The sequence below is a fragment of the Odontomachus brunneus genome, unplaced genomic scaffold (genome assembly GCF_010583005.1).
Source record: "Odontomachus brunneus isolate Ranch 3 - 2012 unplaced genomic scaffold, Obru_v1 Obru_scaffold_349, whole genome shotgun sequence".
Lineage (NCBI taxonomy): Eukaryota > Metazoa > Arthropoda > Insecta > Hymenoptera > Formicidae > Odontomachus > Odontomachus brunneus.
In genome coordinates, this window is record NW_022639799.1 from 65,775 (window position 1) to 84,002 (window position 18,228).

The window sequence follows — 18,228 nt, forward strand, 5'->3', positions numbered from 1 at the left end:
TAATATAAGATTCACAAGATTTTTTTTCTTTGGATTACATCTATTTATGTCATATCATCACTGTTTTTGTTTTACGACGCCATGTTTTGTCGAACTAAACAGACTGTCCAGACTCTTACCTTAGGGTCTCTAGTTGGTAGCGTTAGCGTTTTATGCGTTTGGGAAGCTCACTATCACACTGTCAACGTTAAACGTTGTTTACTTTTATTAAAGGTTATTTATTATAAAATATTAGTCCCGATCTATACTTTTTTAACTCTGCTTCAAAAACTTCATTTAATATCGAAGATGGACAGTGTGAAAATTAATCTGCAGGATGGAATTACACAAGAAATATTTACTATTAACGTCTCTCTGGCTGATGCTTTAAGAGCACAAAGTGGTAAGTTATGAGTACTACATTACGATCGTGGAATGCTTCTGCTTTAGAATTTACTCTCGTTTATTATTATTCATAATATTCATATAAATATAAGGAGTGGGAAAGTGAATGACATTTTGTTTAATTATAAGTTTCTATCGTTTCTAAACCTATTATTTTAACTGTTTTATCTTCACTATCTGATAAAGTATGCTCTGTGCCTCATCTTGAAATAATGTTTTTATTTATTTATTTTATGTAAAATATATGTGACTCTATAACTTTTTAACTTTTATCATAATCCTGCTTCTTTAATTTTGAAAACTGTTCTTATTCTATTTGCATCTATATTCTCTTTTTCTCTTTTGTTGTAATGTTATTATTAATAATCTGCAGATTTGACTTTTGCAACTACTCTATTAGATATTGGACGACAAACTAATAGTATCAATGAGACACATTTTGGTAAGAATTATTTTTAACAATCATCAAGTTAATCATCAGTAATATTAGTAATAGTAGTATATTAGTAATAGTAGTAGTAGTAGTAAGTAGTAGTAGTAGTAGTATATCAGTAGTACATCAGTAGTAGTAGTATCAGTAGTTTGATCCATATATATTTCTATATATATATTTTTTTTTACGTGTAAAAATACTGTTTGTGTAGTTATAATATCTCATGTATGTATTGGTATATATCACTTGGACATAGGGCAATTGAACCTAGTCTAATCACAAGTCACTGTTTCAAGGGACTCTAAAAATGTCTCTAAGCACACGAGTGGGTTTCGATTGACCACGGTACGATTGGACATAGATTGTAATGATTGGTTCGACCTAGTAATTCACTAGATAATTCTTCTCATTGATTGGTTATGTCCAATCGTACCGTAGTCAATCGGAACGCTCCCAAGCACACAGTGCTGTGATTGGCTGTACACAATTGCATTGTGTGGAATGTACCATTCCCAATATCTTATATTGTATTAGGTGTACAACTTTGTTTCCGCCGTTTTCTTATAGATGGCTTTAGTGGTAAGTGGTGGTTGAAATAAATAGATCATAGACGTCATACAATAAACTTGGGCATCTGTCAACATAACCCCATAGAAACATTAGTCGATTAGTGTCTGCATCATAAAGTTATTCTCGATTGAAAATGTCAGTTTACGAGCCAAATTCTTGTCATTTGCGGGAGGTTTTAATTTTCTGCTTCAATATGAAGAAATCTGCGGCTGAGGCTCATCGAATGTTCTCAAATACTTATGGTGAGACCGCTATTAGTGAAAGAACGTGTCGTGAGTGGTTTCAACGCTTCAAAAACGGTGATTTTGACGTCGAAGACCGGCATAGCGGTGGAAGAGAGAAGATTTTCGAAGATGCAGAATTGGAGGTATTACTTGATCAAGACTCGTGTCAGAATCAAGAAGAATTGGCACGATCATTGGGAGTGACTCAACAAGCCATTTCAAAACGCCTCAAAGCCATGGGAATGATTCAGAAGCAAGGAAATTGGGTGCCGTACGAATTGAAGCTGAGAGATGTTGAACAGCGTTTGTTCGCTTGTGAACAGCTGCTTGAAAGGCAAAGGAAACGGAAGGGATTTCTGCATCGCATTGTGACTGGGAACGAAAAATGGGTTCATTACGATAACCCCAAGCACAGAAAATCATTGGGAGTTTCCGGCCAGGCTTCCACGTCGACGGCCAAACCGAATATTCACGGCTCCAAGATCATGCTCTGTATTTGGTGCGACCAGCTCGGCATAATGTATTATGAGCTGTTAAAACCGACAGAAACAATCACAGGCGATCAGTATCGAACGCAATTGATGCATTTGAGCCGAGCATTGAAATACAAACGGCCGCAATACAACGAGAGACACGATAAAGTGATTTTGCAGCATGACAATGGTCGACCCCATGTTATGAAAGTGGTCAAGACATACTTAGAAACGTCGAAATGGGAAGTCCTACCCCACCCGCCGTATTCTCCTGACGTTGCTCCCTCTGACTATCACTTGTTTCGATCAATGGCACATGGCCTGGCTGAACAGCACTTCCGGTCTTATAAAGAAGTAAAAAATTGGATCGATTCGTGGATCGCCTCAAAAGTTGACTAGTTTTTTCGACGCGGGATTCGTACCCTGCCCGAAAGATGGGAAAAAGTAGTGGCCAGCAAAGGACAATACTTTGAATCATAAATGTATAACCAGTTTTTTACAATAAAGCTTCGAATTTCAGAAAAAAACGGCGGAAGCAAAGTTGTACACCTAATAATTTTTATTGAATATATCACAATCTGTTGATATTCATTCCACGTTTTAGATGGTCTGAACCAGTTGTACTGCTGTTATTAGAAAAATATAGAGTATGAGAGAGATATATCTAATGGAAAGATATTTCACAAAAAGGCGTGGGGCATTGCTGAAGCAATGAATAGTGAAGGATATTCTGTTACGGGCAGACAGTGTTGCACTAGAGTAAATACGATGAAACGTACATACAAAGTCGTGAAAGACCATAATAATAAATCCGGAAATAATAGGAGAACTTGGCCGTACTATGAAGTAAGTATATGATATAAAAAGGAAGGAAAAGTCTAACCCTTGGTCTGCATTCCATGATTTAAGCCTTAAATCTCAAAAAGTAACCAATCACAGTCTATCACAGATAATTCTTCTTAAATTTGACTGTGATTGGTTACTTTGTAAAGTTTAAGGCTTAACTCACCGAATGTAGATCAGAGGTTATTTGATATTGGGTTACATTTTCATACTGTATTAATTTATGTTAAGGTTATGGACAGTCTCTTTGGTGGGAAGCCATACATGGCTCCAGTGTCAACAATTTCATCAAGTGGGGCTGAAACTTCTAATGAGACAAATAGTTCTACCTCATGCAGCAGTTCTGGAGATTCTATTTTTTCTTTTGACAAGAAAAGCTTTTCTCGTAAGTCGATATATTTCTTGTTCATGTTTAATTAAAATAGAACTTGTGACCACGGTGCTAGAATTTTTTTTAGGGAAGTCTCGTTTGACCACGTTGCAATTGACCATCACCAATCACAGCGGACCGTGATTTGGGTATTTTTTAATGTCAGCTAATCAATGTAGCTTATGGTCAATAGAGACGTGTGCAACCGGTACTTTTCCGAATTTAAATAAGAGGTTTAACAAAATTCTAATATCGTTAGCGCAAGTCTTTAAACAATTGGTTTTAAAAATATATTTTAATAATATATTTTAAATAATATATTTTAATAATATATTTTAAAAATATATTTCAATAATATATTTTAAAAATATATTTTAATAATATATACACATTTGTAGGTAAACGTAAATGTAATGACATTCTGCAGAAGCAATAACAGAAAGTAAAAAAGTAGCAGAAGAAAGAAAAGAACGAAGGCATAGAGAAAAAATGGAATAAAAATCAATATTATTGGAGAAGCTGGATAAATTAATCGGCAAACTATAAAAAAATGTTAATTTTCATATAATAATATAGCATTTTCATATAGCATATTTTCATATAGCATATTTTCATATATTAATAACTTTGTTACATGATGTTTAAGTCATAATTCTAAGTTATTTTTATACTCTGGCAATAAAATAAAGAACAATTAAAAAAAATACTTGTTTTTATTAAGAGTGCAAATTATACATGTCTTAATGCAAGATTTTCACATATTAAGTTTCTTTTAGCAATACCTTCATAAACAATATTTCCGAGATTTGCAATATTATTGTACTCATCAATCACCACAACATCTTCATTCATTTCAAAATCAAATTCATTATTCTTCATCAAACATATGTTATGTAGCACATAACAAGCAAGAATGTGCTTTGGAACCAAGTCTACTCGATCTATGGCCAGTGTGGTACGAAAACTTCTAAATCTAGCTTTCAATAATCCAAATGCTCTTTCGATAACTATTCTACTTGAGGCGTGACAAAAGTTGTAATTACGTTGACGTTCTGTCAAGTGGCCATTATCTCGATGTGGCCATTATCACTAATAAGTTTTTATGTAATTTATACGCAAGATCTCCTACTAAATGACAATCGTCTGGAAACTTGAACACATCTCCCAAGTACAATTGTACTTCAGACTGACGGAACACTCTTTGATCATGAACAGATCCAACATGATCAGCATAACGATGGATAAATTTGCATGTATAATCACAAATAGCCTAAAAACAAAGATACATTTTAGGAAACACAAAATATCATCGATGTTACAATATCAGCTCAATTATATGGTATATTATGTAATTGTTACTTGTTATATAACAAAGTAACAGTTACGTAATATACATATGATTGAGCTGACATTGTAACATTAGCATTACAATGACATTAGCATTGTCATTACCTTATCATAAAAATTTGCTATTTAATGTATGAAATTGATATTGATGAGCATATTACCTGAAGCTGGATCGAATGATGACCTTTCCGGTTTACAAGTCTCAGAATAGTCTGTAGGAGCTGGGATGTTAACATGCGTACCGTCAATAGCACCAATAATGTTAGGTAAACCACTAATGGCTTGAAATCCTAACCACGTTTGAGTAATACGTTCATCCGTAGGCCACTTAATTATGATGGGAACTAGTTTTACAAGTGCATTTGTTACGCGTCTTGTTATATATAACGCGGTACTTCTCCCAACGTTAAATCGTTCACAAATGGATCTAAGTATTAAAAAAATATTTAAACTTATTAAATCTATTTCACTTCACATTTCACTTAATATGAGCTATTTTTTCTATTGCAGCTATTGAACAAAGTTATGTTAATATAATCTACCGGAAAGAATCTGATGTAGCTAGTCTCCATAATGTCAACAAAAACTGTTTATGTGTTGAGATCATAGGTGCACCAATTCCCCGTCTTCGTAATCTTGGCTCGATTAGAGACAGAATATATTCGAAGGTTTCATTATACATCCTGAAACATACATTAATCAGTTATTATGTGTTGCATTCTCTACTCAAACTGTGTTTTAAATACAATAGGCATGTCCATTTCTGTAGAAAAACTTACAAAATAATATTTTAAAATGTTAATAAATACCTTAAATTCTTGATTTGTCAGTGCTGGCAAGATTACTTCCACATAATTTTGCACTCTATTTTCCCTCGTTTATATCTTTGTAACATTTCGAATTCTTCGTCATCACTTTCGGATGATGAAGAATCCACCAATTCTCGCACGATAGCCGCTATCGTACTTAATATTATTTGTTTGCGATCATCCATTTTCATTTTTTCGTTTTCTGCTACACTAACGCTGCGCTACTGCTGTTCACGGAGCTTGCATTCGCTAACGCTATTTTGGCTTCGTGAGCGGAATTGGTAGCGTTAGTGTTGATAGCGCGGTAGCGAGCTACTCGAACGAACCCATAGTATAGGAGTACTAACTCAGGTCCTCTGAGTGGAGTGCGTGGCGGGGGAGTACCGCGGGGATATGACGTTATTCCTGGGAGGGGACTATGACGTCAATGCGGGGGGATATGACGTCACCACAAAGAGGGGTATGACGTCACCGCGGGGAAGGGGTATGACGTCACAGCGGGGAAGGGGTATGACGTCACAGCGGGGTATCGATATTACCAGCGGTCGGTAATTGGAGGACATACCGATATTATATACCAACATTTAATTACATAATTTTTTACTAACATATATATTTACATAATTTTTTACCGGCATATTTACATAATACCGATGATCGGTAATTACCAATATTATATACCGATATGTTTATATAATTTTTTCAATCTTCTTTCGATAGATCATTTTATCGATTGGCGGCAGATTTTTCGCAGCGGTTTGCGGCATACTTTGCAGCGGTTCGCGACGGATTTTGCTGCGGTTTTTGCGGCGGATTTTGCGGTAGCCCGCGCCACCCGCGCGCGTATTTCGCGGCGTAAATTTTTTTCGTCGCAGCTGCAAAATCTAACATTTTGCAAACGTATGCATTCGATAGTACAATGCACACGAAGAAAAAGAATGTGACACATGATAATCTTATTACTAATGAGCACGTACACTGTGCTTCGCAAAAGACCAGATAACATTTTAAGACAATTTGTGGTGTATCGAGAAATATGGGAAAAGGAGTAATATAAATAAGCAGCAGATCTTGGGATTACAATTTATATATTTTGAGACTGTTACATATATAGATTATTTGTTCAATACTTCATACATAATATCATTCATTGCGCACGCCAATAGCTCGCAATCGATGAGTGAACCATCAAAGTCCCCGCTATTGTGTATTGTCGATATAGCATTATCCGTTTCGGTAATATTCTTCTCTCGAAGAATTTTTACAAAATTTCTACATTTTGTATTAACAATATATGTATTTTCATATAACCATGAGTACATATGGTCAATGCAATGCTCGAGAGTAAACAAATGTTCCACTGTAGCTGGTTGCAAGTACATGCAGTTACCGGATAATGTGAGTTTTAAAAGTTTCTTGCCGTACATCGTGCACCATTCCACCGCCAAATCGCGAATCCATAACGGAAAGGATGACACCTCGAGTTTCATACGTTATTTTCAAAAATTGTTATACTTGTAGAAAAAACGTCCATAAATGTCAGTTACATATATACGAACATATATATGAACACATATGCACGCATACTGCATTGAGAGTAATCGCAGAAAATATGGCAGAAGATATGTCAAAAGATATGACAGAGGATGTGAACAGAGAATATGGCGGAGGAGGAACATGACCTACGACCTCCCCTTTTACATTACAACAACTTTTTCCATCCTAATCTTTGTCATGTTTGTAAGTCGGCAGAACAGAACAAGCTGAGACCTTGCATGAAGTGCAAAATGATTTTTTACTGCAGTGAGAACCATAGACTGTTTGACCAAGTGGAACATAAAGACATCTGCCAGGCTATAGAAAATGTAATTAAGCAAAAAGATATATGGAATAGTCGTAAAATGAACCCGAAAGAATGGATTAACTTTAGAGGCTCGAATGTAAATGCTTTGAAGAGTATGCTGCAACGTAAATTGAGGAAGAATGAAATGGAATTATTTTTAAATGTAAAATCATGTTTTATTTGCCGCAAACAGCAAAATCTAGTTGACATTTGTTACATTTGCAAATCTATCAACATGTGCTCTGATCACAAATTCATTAGTAAAAGCCATAACTGTGAAATGAGAAAACTTTCTTTTAAAATAAATATTTTTGCAGCCGGTAATGGTGAGCATCAACGAATTCCGACAGAGCTTCTTCATTTAAAACCAAACATTAATGAAACTATATATGTAAAATTTAAGTGGCCAACGATTTGTACTCTCTGAATATAATCTAAGCTTTCTTCAATAAATCAGCTTTAAAATAATAAGAAATCGGAAAATTCTCAAAAATCCATTCATCCAAGCATTGTATCCTGCATATTTACAGTTATACAACCAGAGAAACGACAAAATTATCATCTAATATTATTGATTTCGTTTGGTTGAATATAGGCCCTGATAGACAATTAGATACTGATAAGGAATGAACACATTGTCATTCACATAATCCCTGATTGGTCTATGAGATAAGAATTTATTTATATTATTAAAAATTGGTGCTAAGTGTAAGCCTAACATTTCCTGTATATTAATTATGTTATTTTGAGTCACTTGTTCTGACGAAGAAGTTAAAAGTTGTTTGCAAAAGTTGTAAAATGTCTTTACGTTTTGCTATCAATCCTCCCCAAATTGTCGAATGTAAGACCACTTGATTGCCACGATTGTCACCGAGGACTAGTTGCACAGTGGATACCGGTCCTACGCTGATCCCAATCTCCAAGTACTTAAAAAATGTTGATGTCAAGGCGTATCTTCGCCCCAAAATACAAGCTGTACAATGCGGTTGCGATACACTGTAAAATATAAATAATTTAACACGATTGCAATTCACAGTTAAAAATAAATGATTCATAAGAATACAAGAAGGTAATTATCGAGACTTACCTTTTTTTTCTCGTATCATCTTGCACGGGTACGTACATACGTTTTCATACATAGTTCATACGTTTTCCTACATAGTTCATACGTTTTCCTTCAGCACTGTGCATTCTTCTCAAAATAATAATGGTCCACTAAATGTCTATGTTGCAAAACAACTGATGCAACGAGCGACCAAGAACCGCTTTAAATATATTTCAAAACTCCTCGCACCAACCTAAATCATTAAGCGATGCATAATAATGTAACAGCCAAACTCCGCGTGTGTGCCGATAGATTATTCGCTCGCCGGAGTCCGGGTTCGTGAAATAACTGACACAAAACGCGAATTGTAATAAATAAAAATAACGAAAACGTTTATTAGTCCTTTGTATAGAGTAGTCGTGTCCGAGTACGTAGATCTCCAGTTACCGGGTTGCGGTTTCGGTATGCCGCGACACATAAGACGGTAGGCGGAGCGTATAGCGCGAGTGCTAGGCTCGCCTCATATATTCAGCAGTCGATCGCGTATGGCGATTCGGCGGTCGCGATTTGCGCGCGGATCGCGCGGTTGGTCGCGAGGGCCGCGCGGTGTCGGCGGTATCGAGTGACACGGCACGCTGTCTTCACGTTCGCGGTGGAGACGCACTCGCTAGTACGCCTGCTTTGCAGGTGACGAGATCGGGAATGAGTAGCCGATGTATCGGCGTATTCACTCTCGGTCTCGCTCGTCGAGAGGCTAAGAACAAGGGTCGAGAAAGCTCGACAGAGCACAGCTAACTTATTGGCTTCGGTCCTTGTTCGTGAAGTCGACGGAATGCAAGCAAGAATCGATAAAGATCGACAGAGCGCAGCTAATATACTGGTTTTGGTCCTTGCTCGTGAGGATGTGAAACTAGGTAGGTGCGGATGACAGAAACGAGTCGGTTGTAGTCCTTACTCTCCGCTGTACAGCATCGAGTTTGGTAGACGGTCCGGATTGGTCTGGTCTCGATTAATTCGGCGCCGCGGATTATATAAGGTCATTGAAAAGTATCGGACTCCCCTAATATCTTCAGTTAGAATGCGTTTTGGAGAAAATATCCAATAGCAAAGTTGTATGGTTTCAAGCGGGAAGTAAAATGATGACCTTGACTTTGACCTTGACCATTTCCTTCAAGGTCATTTCAAGGTCAACCTTATTTTTTTAAATGGAACCCCCTACATTTTATTACATATTTTTATAGCTTATCTCGAGGGCTTTCCAAAACGCTAGAATAAAACATTTTTTTCATTAAGTACTTCTTGAATTATAAAGGTTTGAAGTTAACAATTTTTTGACACAAAATGTAAAATATCTTGTAAAATATTATTTAGTTTTCAGTAATTATAACCTTAATACTTTTGTGCGCAGAATAATGAGACCAATTAATTGGTTTAAAGAAAATACATTAATCGAAAAGTGTTGGATTCCCCTAATATTTTCAGTGAGAATGCATTTTGGAAAAATGTCTAATAGCAAAGTTGTACGGCTTCAAGCGGTGATGCTAGTAGGCTACGGCGGAATACTGCCCGAAAGTGATCGCGAGAAGCTGCTCGAATGCGTGATGTCCGAAGGCGTTAGCGGGAATCTGCCCGAAAGCGTTGGCGGGGCCGATCTTTATTCTCTCACTTTCGCAGGCACCAATATAAGAGTTCTTGAGCAAACAATAGGGATCACTAATTTTAATCTTTGATGCAGTGCTGTCTTCTTCTTAGCGAGCAGCAGTCATCTTATGGACGAAAACAAACAGACCCAAAAATTTTTTCTGTAACAAAACAAGACATTGCGCTTCAATTGATTATCCCAAACATCTTCATTTTGTTTCCAATATCTCAGAAATTTTTCGTAAATATTATTAATTGATCTTTAGATTTTCAGTTGCTCAACGAGCTTCTTGCTAGTGCTGGTTGAAATAAACAAATCGATAGTTGGACCAACACTTAATAATTAGTATTTTTCTCTAGTTAATTATTTAGATCAATTTCCTATCACTTACCTGATTAATTCTTCTTTGCTCTAATTAAGAATGGCGGAGCTTTCTGAAAAAGATCGAGTAACACTGTTAATGATGCGAGGATGGGGAGATCAACAAAGAGAGTATAAAACAGTAACGCGATTATTTAATGAAAATTTTCGAAATGAAAATAATAGGATCTCTAAAAGTACTGTAACCTGTACTATTCAACGTTTCGAGGACATTGGTAGCGTTAAAAGCCACCCAAGATCTGATAGACGTAAAACAGCAACAAATAATGATAAAGCATTAGATGTTTTACAGTCTTTCGTTGAAAATCCCCATATTTCCATCAATCGTGTTGCACAAGAACACGAAATCGGTCATGCATCTGTCAGTAAAATTTTGAAATTTAATAAATGGCATCCATACAAACTCTATTTGTGCCAAGAGTTGTCCGAAGACGATTTTGATAGACGCATCGAATTTTGTGATCTTATGATGGAGATGATTGTTGACGATCCTCTATTATTTAATAATATTGTTTTCTCTGATGAAGCAACATTTGAACTGACTGGAAATGTAAATAGACACAATTGTAGATACTGGAGTGACGTTAATCCTCACTGGAAAAGAGACAATTGTATCGAACAGCTCTAGGTGGTGCGCGGCTAGTTCGTACGCCGTCGAAGTACCGTCGACCTCTACCTTTAAATGCGCGAGTATAACTCGTGCTCTTCTATTCAGGAGCCTCATAAGATGGTGGGAGGAAAGTGCTAGAGCGCTCTTGTGTCTAAGAACACGGCGTGGCCCGGTATAGGGCCCGTGTGGAGTTGCCCGGCGCCTCCGCCCTGGAAAGGAATCCCTCTTTCGGAGGATAATATCACTCAGAATATTGAGACACTTATCCGTCTCCTTTGTGAGTGTCGGAGTTAAGTCCGAATGAGATTCAGCTCTGTTTGGCGAGGGAGCAATAGAGGCTGAATCTGAGATGAGAAACAGGCGAGCGGGACTCGCCTGAACCGTCGCGCACGCGGCAAAGGCTATGTCTCGTAGGGAGAGCCTCAACGCAAATGTAACTCGCGTGCTTGAATCGCGTATGCGGCGAAGTCAAAGCCTAACGTTAACTAACACGTAACCGTGGGCGTGCGTTGACAATGCCGCGTGGGTGACTGACGCTAGGTCTTGTCGAGTCTAGAAGCGAATATCCCTCGCGTGTAAAGTCGCGAATGCGACAATCTATTAAATCGTAAGTAGACTGATACCAGTGCCCTTGGTTCGCGTGAGCGATGTGCCCCTGGCAGGGAAGTAATAGCGAGCGTGTCTCGCGTGAGAGTTGCGGTCCTGGCAGCGTAGCAAAAGCGAGTGTGCCTCGCGTGAGAGCTGCGGCCCTAGCAGCGAAGCAATAGCGAGCTTGGCTCGCATGAGAGATGAAACGATGACTCGCGCAGAGTCGTGAGCCCGACCGTACTAAGTTCTGTCGGCGCTGATACCCGGTATATGCAATACGGGGATGTCGCGAAGAGAGACGTCCACCGCGGTGGAGGCGTCAAAATAATCCGAAGTGGTCGCGCAAAGCTTTCTCTCAATCCTCGATCGTATTGAGAAGGTGGAGATCCGTGGAGTTACCATACACTTCGTAACACAGATGCCAACGTGTCCTCGGACACTCTAGACGCAATAACCCAACGTGCAAACGCACTCTAAAGGGCTGCGGAAAGTTGTGGAGAATCACCGAAGACCTAAACACAAAAATGCCAACGTGTCTACGACACTCTCAAGGCAGTGATGATCAATACAGATATGCAAAATGTATACCTCTGGCGAGGCAAGTGCCCAACGTACTTACACACTCAAGAAGGCGATAATGAAGCTAGCTAGAGCTTAAAAGAATACCTCAATAAGGCAGTGACCTGATGTGCAATCGCAGTCAAAAGGCTGGCAAAAGGCAAAAGGCGCCGAGTGGTCTCGCGCGGCGCCTTATATAGGCGCCTAAGCGAGATTTAACCGCGAGTAACGACTCCGGCTGACGCCGTCGCCGCGTCGTGGCGTCGGCGCGCACTGGCGACGGGAGGCTGGCGACTGCGAGTCGAGCGGCGCCTGGGGCCCGGCCGCCCGCCGTACACACTCCGCATGGGCAGGCATGCTCCGTACTAAACAACAATCATATCCAATATCCACAAAAAGTTAACGTATGGGCTGGTATTCTTAATGGTAGACCAGTTGGCCCTTTCTTCATTGAAGGCAATTTCAGCAGCACAGTCATGCTTCGCGAACAAATTGTTCCAGCTATTCGAGACATAGCTGGTGGAAATATGGATGAAATTTATTTCCAACAGGATGGAGCTCCACCTCATTATGGTGTCATTGTCCGTCAATATTTGAATGAGGTCTTTCAGGACAGGTGGATAGGGCGAAGGGGTCATATTGAGTGGCCACCTCGGTCTCCGGACTTGACCCCACTTGACTTTTTTTTGTGGGGTTATTTGAAAAGTAAAGTTTATGCCACCAAGCCTCAAGATTTAGATGATTTAAGAGGGAGAATAACTCGAGAGATAGAACTAATACTGCCGGAAACGTACCGGAATGCGGTTTCAGCTGTTTAACAGATTGGCACATTGCCAGGCTGTTGAAGGGCAACAATTTGAACATTTGTTGTGAATTGTTTAGTACAATTGAATATTTTGCCCAAGCTGACCAATTGGAATGAAATTCGCCTTAACTGGCCGGACCCACACGCCACTCTTGCCTTAACTGTCCGGACCCACACGTCACTCTTGCCTTAACTGGCCGGACCCACACGCCACTCTTGCCTTAACTGGCCGGACCCACACGCCACTTAACAAATTGTTAACTTCAAATCTTTATAACTCAAAAAATACTTAATGAAAAAATGTTTTATTCTGGCGTTTTGGAAAGCTCTCGAGATAAGCTATAAGAATATGCAATAAAATGTAAGGAGTTCCATTTAAAAAAATAAGGTTGACCTTGAAATAACCTTGAAGGACATGGTCAAGGTCAAAGTCAAGGTCATCATCTTACTCCCAGCTTGAAACCATACAACTTTGCTATTGGACATTTTCTCCAAAATGCGTTCTAACTGAAGATATTGGGGTGTCTGATACTTTTCGATGACCCTGTATACCGAATCCGCTTTGTCTTACTTCGCTCGATGTACACGTGATCGTCGCTTGTCAGCGGCGCGCGCTCTCGATCGATTACTTCGCGTAATCGATGTCGCGCGGCCGTACGCCGCGCGATTGTTTTGTTTACGTGTTATGTTTTGGTAGCCCTTGCGGCGTTTCAGGTGGCGCAACGCACCGGTGCACGACCCGACTGGTGTTTGGTCGGGCCGGTAGTAGTGACGATGCAGGTATGCATCGTCACAATAATAATAATAATAATAATATAAATGAGGCTCACCTAATTTTCATCTATATCTACTTCTACTGTAAAAATACATTTGATCAAATCATTCAACAAATCTCTGATACGGCGCCGTAGATAACCAATCGAGTATTCATATATCGATTGAATGTTTATGCAGCTATACTGCATCATCGAAAAAATCGATTTCCGATATTTATATCAAAGGTATAATCCAAAAGTATTCATGTAAGATCTTTCTCTTATGCGTCACAATGTAGCATTTTTGTGCTGACATATCGATTTGCAGTCGACAGTTAAATGTGCAGAAAATGTGAAACAGGATATTATTACAAATGAACACGTGCGGCAGTAAGATTCGTAGAAAATGTGAAACAAAGTACTATTACGAAGGTCATAGAAGTATACATATTTTACACATTTATAATCCCTCCCAGACGAGACACATTTTTGTTAGAGAGAGAGAGAGAGATGGAGATATACGGATGATATATAAGTTCAGAGTCGTACTATGCCAATATGCACAGTAGCATTTGTAAATCTAGTGTGCACTTCGTAAAAAAAATGGAAGATTTTGCGCAAATCGAGCGAGAATTACGGGAGCAGTCGGTTCGACTTAGTTCGCGAGACGAATACGACGCGTGAGTGCAAAAGTGTGACGAATGCCTCGAGTTGTTGGAAGAACATAGTCGGGCTAAACGACCGCAATTATCGATTGGTATTAGACAGTCATTGATTGCTCGAATCGCGCAAATCGAGGGTTTAAAAAAATACATTGCGCACACGTTTCGTTCACACGAGTGCCGGGCACAACACGAGAAATGCAGGACTTATTTGGCGCGAGGTCGATACCGCGTTCGATAACTGCATACTAACCGGAATTGTTATCAACGCAAACCACATCTAACATCGCCAATTTCTTGAGAATGTAAAGAGTATGATGCTCGAGCGCGTACGGGATGCAATGGAGAGACACGTAAACGTGAATACTGCGTTTAACGGTAAGTTCGTTGCGGGTGAAAAAATGCGCTAAAGAGCATCACTACGAAAAACTGTGAACTCTTTTCCACATCCAACTTAGAGGAGTGGTACGAGCGACGCATCGTCGAGCCCACTTTAGCATCGTTGGAGGAATTCCAGGAACGCGATAGCGGGTAGGCGCTATCGCGAATATTCAATCTTACAATCAATGTGAACAAATACAATCCGTTTCACGCGGAATGTCACTTTGAGTTACCGCATGTGATACAGCTGAAACGAGCTGTGATTAATGTGAAATCTCCGGACAATGCGTGTTTCGCGTGAACAGTCGTTGCAGCTCTGTGTCCAGCCGAAAGAAACGCAGATCGTGCATCATCGTATCCCCATTACACGAACGTGCTAAATCTTCAAGACATTGAGTTTCCCATGAAGATTAATCAAATTACAAGATTTGAACAATTAAACGATATACAGGGTGTCCGAAAAGTCTTGACACGGCCGATTTTCTCGGAAACTATAGGAGTTAGAGGAAAATGTTAAATACAAAAGTTGTAGGGTTTCAACCAATCTATCAACTGGTCACCCTTGTTTGACCTTGACGAGTACCGTGGAGGTCACGTGGAGGTCAAGATGATTTTTTTAAATGGGACACCCGGTATTTGGTAAGGTCATGTGAAAGCTGGTCCCGAGCCCTTTCCAAAACCCTGGGCATGAGCCCTTCCAACCCCCTGGCGGTGACCTTGAGGCGAGTATTAGTGTTTGCATGGCAAAAGTTCGGACACGGCCGATTATTTCGCAAACGGTGGGTATGATGGAAACATGTTTCGGATAAAAGTTGTAAGACTCCATAAGACCTACCGAATGGGCTACACTGATTGATCTTGACGGGTACCGTGGAGGTCACGTGGAGGTCAAGATGATTTTTTTAAATGGGACACCCAATATTCGGTAAGGTCATGTGAACGCTGGCCCCGAGTCCTTTCCAAAGCCTTCAGCTCGGTCACTTCACCTCGGAAGGAATTTAATTGGAAGGAAGATTGTGAAGAGTGAGGACGGGTGGGAGTGCCCTTGCCGGAATGGTCAGAAAAGAGAGTGAGCGCAATTGGAAGCGTACACAAAACAAACCGCCCTGTTTAGGGCGACCAATTATTCAGTCGTGGGATAACGCTCCGGTTAGGGAAAGTTTGTTAGAAAAATTACGGTCTTCCATCATCTTGGTTGGGAGATCGGCAAACAGTCGCCGTTGCGACCGAGGTGAAGTGGCCGAGCTGACGGCTTTGGAAAGGGCTCAGGGTCAGCGTTCACATGACCTTACCGAATACTGGGTGTCCCATTTAAAAAAATCATCTTGACCTCCACGTGACCTCCACGGTACCCGTCAAGGTCAATCAGCGTAGCCCATTCGGTAGGTCTTATGGAGTCTTACAACTTTTATCCGAAACATGTTTCCATCATACCCACCGTTTGCGAAATAATCGGCCGTGTCCGAACTTTTGCCATGCAAACACTAATACTCGCCTCAAGGTCACCGCCGGGGGGTTGGAAGGGCTCATGCCCAAGGTTTTGGAAAGGGCTCGGAACCAGCTTTCACATAATCTTACCAAATACCGGATGTCCCATTTAAAAAAAATCATCTTGACCTCCACGTGACCTCTACGGTACTCGTCAAGGTCAAACAAGGGTGACCAGTTGATAGACTGGTTGAAACCCTACAACTTTTGTATTTAACATTTTCCTCTAACTCCTATAGTTTCCGAGAAAATCGGCCGTGTCCAGACTTTTCGGACACCCTGTATCCATCAATGTGTACGGCATCATGGGAGAAAAGAACAAATCCGTTGTTCCGATACGTTTCAGCGATGGAAAGAGAGAAAAGCATGTCAACTTGCTACATATTTCGAATCCTCGAGACCACAACGTGGGACACTTCGCCTGGATCAAGACTTATCTCGGCTCGTGAGCTCACAGTTGAGCAAGTATAAAGGCAGAAAATACATTTGCGATCGGTAAGTACATTTCACGAATTCAATGTATCAGTAGTATGCAATAAGACGATAATAAATAAAAATTGCAATGTTTGTAGGTGTCTGCACTACTTCCATTCCAACGAGAAGCTGGAGAGTCACGCGGTAGACTGTCAAAAAATTAATAACTGCGCCATCATTCTGCCTAACAAAGGCAATAAATGGTTGAGTTTTAGCAACCACAGCAGGAAGGAGCGAGTTTCCTTTGTGATATACGCCGACCTGGAGTGCACACTGGAGAAGACGGCAAAGAATGGGGAGGATCGCAAATTGTATACATACCAACATCATAGGGTATTTAGTACAGCATATTACAAACGTTGCTCGTACGATAATTCATTATTCGAATTTCAAAGTCATCGCGATAGTGACTGCATCTCATGGTTTGTCAGGCAACTCAAAGAAGTAGCACACCGCATAAAAATAATATTATCAACCAATGTCCCCATGGAAACATTGTCGAAAGAACAGTGGGCGACATTTTACAACGCAACACAATGTTATGTGTGTGAGAAACCATTCACAGCAAAGGATACGCACGTACGCGATCATTGTTACTTCACCGGCCACTACCGAGGTCCAGCGCATTCAAATTGCAAGTTAAATTACAAAAATTCATATTGTACTCCAATCATTTTCCACAATTTATCCGGCTACGATTCATATTTCATCATCAAGAAAATAGCAAATGCATTTGAGGGTTCAATCGATGTACTACCGATAACAAAAGAAAAATACATTTCGTTTACAAAAAACGTTCAAGATATTGCAGATAAATACGAAAATGTAAAATTGCGTTTCATCGATTCGTGCAAATTTCTCAGCAGTAGTTTCGATAAATTGGCATCCTTTCTCAGTAAAGACAAGTTGAAAATTGTACGGTCGGAATTTCCAAAATTATTCATCGAAAAAATTTATTGACGCGAAAGGATGTTTTTCCCTACGAATACGTAGATTGCGTGGACAAGCTGCAGGACCCATGTTTACCGCCGCGAAAAGCGTTTTATAGTTCGTTGACGGATGATACAGTATCCGAGAGCGATTACGCACACGCCGTGGAGATTTGGAAGCGATTCTCCACTCGAACCTTGGGCGAATACAGCGATTTATATTGTTATAATCGTTAGTATTATCTTTAGCGTTGCCGAAACGTTTCGTAAGAAACCGCCTCGACAGCGCTACAACATTATTATGATTATGCAAGTGCTACGCTAAGCGTCGCCTTGGAAATATATTATAACATATTGGGGACAGGTCAGCACTAAATGCAACAACTCTACAGTTGTCTAAACACCCCCTCCTATGACCTAATTATATATTATAAAAGGACCAGAGAAGAACGCCAAACAGGTTATTGCTCCTCCGGTCCTGCGATAGCAACTTACGCGACCGTCAATCTGTACTAGTTAATAAGAACTAGGGAAGTTAACACAAGAAGTGCATTAAATTTATTTATTGAACTACATCTCTTCGCCTTTGCATTCTCGACCAACCGATCCCGAAC

General features: G+C 39.8%; 1 pseudogene; it reads right to left on the reverse strand.

Moving 5' to 3' along the window:
* Nucleotides 1–4,217: 4,217 nt before the first annotated feature.
* On the reverse strand, nt 4,218–6,459 carry LOC116853532 (annotated as a pseudogene).
* Between the last annotated feature and the right edge of the window lie 11,769 nt (nt 6,460–18,228).